The following is an 8,343-nucleotide window of genomic DNA, read 5'->3' as shown; positions in this document are numbered from 1 at the left end:
AATTTCAAGCCTTACATTTAAATACCTAATTTATTTTATTTTTTTATATGGTGTGAGATGAGGGTCTAATTTTATTGCTCTGCATGTGGCTATAAAGTTTTCTTAACACCATTTATTGAAGATACTGTCATATCCCTAAAAGGCTGTCAATATAATCAGCTATAAGTATATGAATATATTTCTCATTTCTGTCTTCTGCTCCATTAGCCTATGTGTCCTTTTTTATTGAAGTACCCTACTGTTTTGGTTACTATAGGTTTGTAGCATATTTCAAATCCAGGTAGGGTAATACCTTTGGCCTTTTTTGTTTTGTTTGATTGCTTTTTCTATTCAGGGTCTTCTGTGGTACCATATAAATTTTAGATATATATTTTTAAATTCCTATGAAGTTTGTCACTGATATTTTGATAGAGGTTGCATTATATTTGTAAATCATTTTGTATAATGCAGATATTTAACAATATTAATGCCAATTCATAATATTTTTCATTTGTGTATTATGTATTACTTTAATATTCTTGAGATTATAATGTAAGGTGTTTCAACTTTTTGGTTACGTTTATCTCAAAGTATAGTTACTACAGTTATTGTAGATAGGATTGTTTTTCAATTTTATTTTGAGATAGTTAATTGTTTACAAAAATGCTACTGACTTTTGCATGTGGATTTTGTATTCTGTAAATTTAATCAATTTGTTTGTTAGTTTCTAGTAGTTCTTAGTAAAGTCTTAGGCTTTTCTATACTTAAGATTATGTCTTCTGCAAATAATAATAATTTAACTTTTTTTCCTAATCTGGATGACTTTGATTTTATTCTCTAATTTCTCTGTCTTGGACATTTCGTACTATGTTTAGTAAGACTGAAGAAAGTGGTCATCCTTGTCTTGTTCTAGCTTTCAGAGTAAAAGCTTACAACATTTCCCTGTTTAGTATGCTATTTACTGTGCACTTTTTTATTATATGTGGCATTTATTGACTTGAGGTGCATTTGTCCTATACTTAATTTTTTCAGAGATTTATCATTAGGGAGTGTGTCAAACTTTTATTCTGCTTCTATCTTTTTTTTTTTTTTGAGACGGAGTCTCGCTCTGCCGCCCAGGCTGGAGTGCAGTGGCCGGATCTCAGCTCACTGCAAGCTCCGCCTCCCGGGTTCCCGCCATTCTCCTGCCTCAGCCTCCCGAGTAGTTGGGACTACAGGCACCCGCCACCACGCCCGGCTAGTTTTTTGTATTTTTTAGTAGAGACGGGGTTTCACCGTGTTAGCCAGGATGGTCTCGATCTCCTGACCTCGTGGTCAGCCCGTCTCGGCCTCCCAAAGTGCTGGGATTACAGGCTTGAGCCACCGCGCCCGGCCATTCTGCTTCTATTTAAATGTTAGAGTTGTGAAATCACAACTAACTCCACATAAATACAAAACATCCTCAGAGACTACTATGAACATCTCCACACAGGGAAACTAAAAAATTTAGAGAAAATAGATAAACTCCTGGATACACATAACCTCTCAAGATTGAACCAGAAAGAAGCAAAAATCTTGAACACAGCAAAAATTAATAAAATGTATAATGAAATTATACATTTAGCATTAGAAATTATACATTATAGAATAGTAATAGAAATATATACATTGGTAATAGAAAACCCACCAACCATGAATAGCCCTAGATCAGATGAATTCACAACCAAATTCTACCACATACACAAAGACAAGCCAGTACTAATCCTCTGAATGTACTCCAAAAAATCAAGGTGGGATTTCTTCCTAACTCTATATAAAACTAATACCATCTTGATACCAAAATCTAGTGAAGACACAACAACAATAGCAACTGTAGGCCAATATTTCGGGTGATCATTAAAACAAAAATTCTCCATAAAGTATTAGCAAGCTGAGTTCATAATCAAATCAAAATATTTTGTCACAATCATGGGAACTTTAGTTCATGAATGCAAGAATGTTTCATCATATGCAAGTCAAATGTGATTCATCAAATAAAGATGATTAAAAGCAAACATGATTATCACAATAGAGGCAGAAAAAGCATTCAAAAAATCCAATATTTATAAAAGTATTCTCAACAAACTAGGCATTAAAGAAACATCTCAAAATAGTAAAGCCATCTGTGACAAATCTTCAGCTGAAATCATACTGAACGGAATCAGCTGGATGAACTCTCCATACGAATAAAAATAAGACAAGAGTATCCACTCTAAACACTCGTATTCAACATAGTTCTGGAAGTACTAGCTAGAGCAATTAAACAAGATAAAGAAATAAAAGGGATCTAAATAAGAAAAGAGAAAGTCAAATTATCCTCACAGATTACATAATTCTCTACCTGGGAAACTGGAGATGTCACAAAAAGACCCCTAAGCCTAAAAAATGACTTAAGCAAAGTCTCAGGATACAAAATTAACATACACAAATGAGTAGAATTTCTGTACATGAATAACATTCAAGCTGAGAACAAAATCTAAAACACAGTTCTGGTTGTCGCAAAGCCTGAGTCCTGTCCTCTTGCTCTCCTCCCCAGACAGCATGAGTTTCACCACTCACTCCACCTTCACCAACTACTGGTCCCTGGGCTCTGTCCAGGCACCTAGATGGTCAGCAGTGCAGCCAGCATCTATGCAGGCATGGGGGGCTCTGGTTCCCGGATCTCCATGTCCTGCTTCACTAGCTTCCGAGGCAGCATGGGGTCCAGGGGCCTGGCTACAGGGATGGCCAGGGGTCTGAGAGGAATGGGAGGCATCCAGAATGAGAAGACCATGCAAAGCCTGAACTACTGCCTGGTCTCCTACCTGGACACAGTGAGGAGCCTGAGAACCGAGAACTGGAAAGTGGAGAGCAAAATCCGGGAGCACCTGCAGAAGATGGGACCCCAGGTCAGAGACAAGCCATTACTTCGAGACCATCGAGGACCTGAGGGCTCAGATCTTCACAAATAATATGGACAATGCCCACATCATTCTGCAGATCAACAATGTCCATCTTGTTGCTGATGACTTTAGAGTCAAGTATGAGACAGAGCTGGCCATGCACCAGTCTGTGGAGAGTGACACCCATGGGCTTTGTCACTTGGCTGCAGTTGGAGACAGAGATCAAGGCTCTCATGGAGGAGCTGCTCCTTATGAAGAAGAACCATGAAGAGGAAGTAAAAGGACTGTAAGCCCAGGTTGATAGCTCTGGGTTGACCATGGAGGTAGTTGCCCCCAAAGCTCAGGACTGTGCCAAGATCATGGCAGACATCTGGGCCTAATACGACAAGCTGGCTGGGAAGAACTGAGAGGAGCTGGACAAGTACTAGCCTCAGCAGATTGAAGAGAGTACCACAGTGGTCACCACGCAGTCCGCCAAGGTTGTAGCTGCTGAGATGATGCTCACAGATCTTAGATGTACAGTCCAGTCCGTGGAGATTGACCTGGACTCAATGAGAAATCTGAAGACCAGCTTGGAGAACAGCCTGAGGGAGGTGGAGGTCTGCTACGCCCTGCAGATGGAGCAGATCAATGGGATCCTGCTGCACCTTGAGTCAGAACTGGCACAGACCCAGGCAGAGGGGCAGTGCCAGGCCCAGGAGTACAAGGCCCTGCTGAACATCAAGGTCAAGCTGGAGGCTGAGATCACCATTTACTGCCGCCTGCTGGAAGATGGTTAAGACTTCAATCCCAGTGATGCCCTGGACAGCAGCAACTCCATGCAAACCATCCAAAAGACCACCACCCGCCAGATAGTGTATGACAAAGTGGTGTCTGAGACCAACCACACCAAAGTTCTGAGACATTAAGCCAGCAGAAGAAGGATACCCTTTGGGGAGCAGGAGGCCAATAAAAAGTTCAGAGGTAAAAATAAATAAATAAATAACAGAGTTCTATTTACAATAGCCACAAAGAAAAAAATAACATACTTAGGAATACATTAAACGAAGGAGGTAAAATATCTCTACAAAGAAAACAACAAAACACTGCTGAAAGAAATCAGACAGCCGGGCGTGGTGGCTCACGCCTGTAATCCCAGCACTTTGGGAAGCCGAGGCGGGCGGATCACAAGTACAGGAGATCGAGACCACGGTGAAACCCCATCTCTACTAAAAATACAAAAAATTAGGCGCGATGGTGGGCGCCTGTAGTCCCAAGCTATTCAGGAGGCTGAGGCAGGAGAATGGCGTGAACCCGGGAGGCGGAGCTTGCAGTGAGCCGAGATCGCGCCACTGCACTCCAGCCTGGGCAACAGAGCGAGACTCCGCCTCAAAAAAAAAAAGAAATCAGACAAAACACAAATAAATGGAAAAGCATTTCGTGCTCATGAATTTGAAGATTTAATATAATTAAAATGTCCATGCCACTTAAAGCAACCTGCAGATCGTTATTCCTATCAAACTATCAATGCCATTTTTATAGAATTAGGGGAAAAAACTATTCTAAAATTTATACGGGAGAATTTTTTAAAAAGCCAAAATAGCCAACACAACATTAAACAAACAAACAAAATAAAACCTGGAGGCATTGAATTACCTGACTTCAAACTGTGCTACAAGCTACAGTCATCAGTATAACATGGTTCTGGTAAAAAAATAGACATATAGACTGTATTGGTCCATTTTTATACTGCTAATAAAGACACACCTGAGACTGGGTAATTTATAAAAGAAAGGTTTAATTGACTCACAGTTACATGTGACTGGGGAGGCCTCACATTCATGATGGAAGCCAAAGGGAAAGCAAGACATGGCAGCAGGCAAGAGCGAGCATGTGCAGAAGAGCTCCCTTTTATAAAACCATCGGATCTTAAGAGATTTATTCACTACTCAGAGAGTGGCATGGGAAAACCTACCCCCACGATTTAATCACCTCCCACCCAGACCCTCCCATGACATGTGGGGATTATTACAATTCAAGGTGAGATTTGGGTGGGGACACAGAGCTAAACCATATGGAACAGAAGAGAGAGCCCTGAAATAAAGCTACACTCCTACAACCTACTTTTGACAAAGTCAACAGAAATAAAAAGAAAATAACCCCCCATCTAAGAAATGATACTGGGAAAACTCGTTAGTCATATGCAGAAGAAAAAAAAAACCCTACCTCTCACAATGTAAACAATATATCACAATATAGTTTAAAGACTTAACTGCAAGACTTCGAGCTATTAAAACCCTAGAAGAACATGTAGAAAGTACTCTTCTAGACGCAGGGCTCTAGATAAAAAAAAAATTATAACTAACACCTTAGAAGTTAATGCAACAAAAATAAAAACATGTTGAGGTTGCAGAGAAAAAGGAATCTACATACACTGTTGGTGGAAATGCAAATTAATTCAGCCCCTGTAGAACACAGTTTGAAGATTTCTCAAATAGCTAAAATAGAACTGCTATTTGGCCCATTAATTGCATTAATGGGTATATACCCATAGAATAAGAAATTATTTTGGCCGGGCGCGGTGGCTCAAGCCTGTAATCCCAGCACTTTGGGAGGCCGAGACGGGCGGATCACGAGGTCAGGAGATCGAGACCATCCTGGCTAACACGGTGAAACCCCGTCTCTACTAAAAAAAAAAACACAAAAAACTAGCCGGGCGAGGTGGCGGGCGCCTGTAGTCCCCGCTACTCGGGAGGCTGAGGCAGGAGAATGGCGTAAACCCGGGAGGCGGAGCTTGCAGTGAGCTGAGATCCGGCCACTGCACTCCAGCCCGGGCGACAGAGCAAGACTCCGTCTCAAAAAAAAAAAAAAAAGAAATTATTTTACCAAAAAGACACTGGCACTCACATGTTTACTGCAGCGCTATTCACCATAGAAAAGACAGAATTAAACTAGGTACCCATGAATCTTAGATTCATGTTATTTGTTAATTTGCTTAGAATAAGGGCCTTCCGCCAGCTTGGAGGACAGCCTGAGGAACGTGGAAGCCCTCTACGCCCTGCTGATGGAGCAGCTCGACGGGATCCTGCTGCACCTGTAGTCAGAGTTGGCACAAACCCAGGCAGAGGGACAGCGCCAGGCCCAGGAGTAGGAGACCCTGCTGAACATCAAAGTCAAGCTGGAGGCTGAGATCGCCACCTACTGCCGCCTGCTGGAAGATGGCGAGGACTTCAATCTTGGTGATGCCCTGGACAGCAGCAACTCCATGCAAACCATCCAAAAGAAAACCACCCACCGGAGGGTGGATGACAAAGAGCTGTCCGAGAGCAACAAAGTGCTGTCTGAGCCAGCAGAAGCAGGGTACCTTTTGGGGAGCAGGAGGTCAATTAAAAAGTTCAGAAGTCAAAAAAAAAAAAAAAAAAAGAATAAAGGCCTTCTGCTGCATCCATGTTGCTGCAAAGAACGTCTTTTTCTGTGGTTTCTTAGTATTGCGCGGTATATAAGTATTTCAGATGCTATATGTTCTCACTTATAAGTGGGTGCTAAACATTGGGTGAACATGGAGACAATAAATGCTGGGAATTCTTAAAAAAAAAAAAAAAAAAAAAAAAGCCAAGACAAGCTTTGAAAAACTACTTCTCAGGTATGAGGTACACTACTTGGACAGTGGAATTATTAAGTGTCCAAACTTCGACATCATGCAGTATAGTTAAGTTACAAAACTGCCCATGTACCCCCATGAATCTAAAATAAAAATAATAAAATGCTTTGTGGTATAATGGCGTGTTACATTTCTCCAGTTCTGGGTTAATAGTTGAAATTAGGAGTGAAAGACACAGAATGGCCGGGCGCGGTGGCTTAAGCCTGTAATCCCAGCACTTTGGGAGGCCGAGACGGGCGGATCACGAGGTCAGGAGATCGAGACCATCCTGGCTAACACGGTGAAACCCCGTCTCTACTAAAAAGTACAAAAAAACTAGCCGGGTGAGGTGGCGGGCGCCTGTAGTCCCAGCTACTCCGGAGGCTGAGGCAGGAGAATGGCGTAAACCCGGGAGGCGGAGCTTGCAGTGAGCCGAGATCCGACCACTGCACTCCAGCCTGGGCGACAGAGCGAGACTCCATCTCAAAAAAAAAAAAGGACACAGAATTATGTCTGCTTTGGGTATAGAGGTGAATGTTTTTATACCAGGTCCTCCCACGTTTTATAAGCTAATATCTCTGAAAGCTCTTGGTTTATAGCCCAAAAAGTGTTTTATCCCCAAGTGTGCAGCTAAAATAAATGGCTACATCTTTATATTTTATTTATTAACTGTACACTATAATTTGTTACTCTACTCTTTTTGGGGAAAAATGTGGTTTAATCACATTTCTCTTTTAGAATAAACCATTTTTGAAAATGTGAGGCTGTGAAAATCATGTTAAATTCCTGAATTAAGAAAGGATTTGTTTTTTTCCTTTTTTTGAGGAGTCTGACTCTGTCACCCAGGCTTGAGTGCAGTGGCATGAACTCAGCTCACTGCAACCTCCGCCTCCCAGGTTCAAGCAAATCTCCTGCCTCAGCCTTTTGAGTAGCTGGAATTACAGATATCTGCCACCATGCTCAGTTAATTTTTGTATTTTTAGTAGAGATGGGATTTTGCCATGTTGGCCAGGCTAGTCTCAAACTCCTAACTTCAGGTGACCTGTCTGCCCCCTCCCAAAGTGCTGGAATTACAGGTGTGAGCCACTCCACCTGGCAAGAAAACTTTTTTTTTTAAGCATAAAAGCCTTATGGTTGTATACCAAAAATGATGAAATACACAGTACGGGTTATTTACGACCACACTACTGCAACCACTCTATCACAACCATTCTGGTGAAGAAAAAAAAATAATTGATTAGAAAGTATTGTTAGAATACTTTTCTGATTCTATTGCAGTTTTAAATTTTTTATTATTATTATTATTATTTGTCATATAGAAGTCTGTACTTCAACAAAAGATGCCAAGAATTTCAAGTTAATATCCTCACACATATATTCTTACTAGAAGGTCACTGGTGTTTTTGCAATCAAGGTGTAGCATTTCTGGCTTTGGTGTGCTACTTTGATTGTGTAAAATAGAAAGACCAGAAGTAAAGTGGAGTCAACCATGACATCTAGTTTCTACAGCAACAACAGCTGAATTCTTGTGTTATGTCAACTAGAAGTAATGACAGTATTTTATTTTATTTTGTTTCATTTCATTTTATTTATTTAGAAATAGAGTTTCACTCTTGTTGCCCAGGTAATGGTGTGCAATGGTGTGATCTTGGCTCACTTTAACCTCCACTTCCCAAGTTCAAATGATTCTCCTGCCTCAGCCTCCTGAGTAGCTGGGATTACAGGCATACACCACCATGCCCGACCAATTGTGTATTTTTAGTAGAGATGGGGTTTCTCCATGTTGGTCAGGCTGGTCTAGAACTCCCGACCTCAGGTTATCTGCCCACCTCGGCCTCTCAAAGT

The 8,343-nt window shown here is 41.3% G+C and overlaps 1 pseudogene; it reads left to right on the top strand.

Moving 5' to 3' along the window:
- Window positions 1-592: 592 nt before the first annotated feature.
- On the top strand, window positions 593-5,735 carry LOC140711888 (keratin, type I cytoskeletal 18 pseudogene; annotated as a pseudogene).
- Window positions 5,736-8,343: the final 2,608 nt, after the last annotated feature.

This window comes from Chlorocebus sabaeus, chromosome 6 (genome assembly GCF_047675955.1).
Source record: "Chlorocebus sabaeus isolate Y175 chromosome 6, mChlSab1.0.hap1, whole genome shotgun sequence".
NCBI lineage: Eukaryota > Metazoa > Chordata > Mammalia > Primates > Cercopithecidae > Chlorocebus > Chlorocebus sabaeus.
Note: the sequence above shows the minus strand (reverse complement) of the source record. Positions and strands in the feature narration are given on the sequence as shown.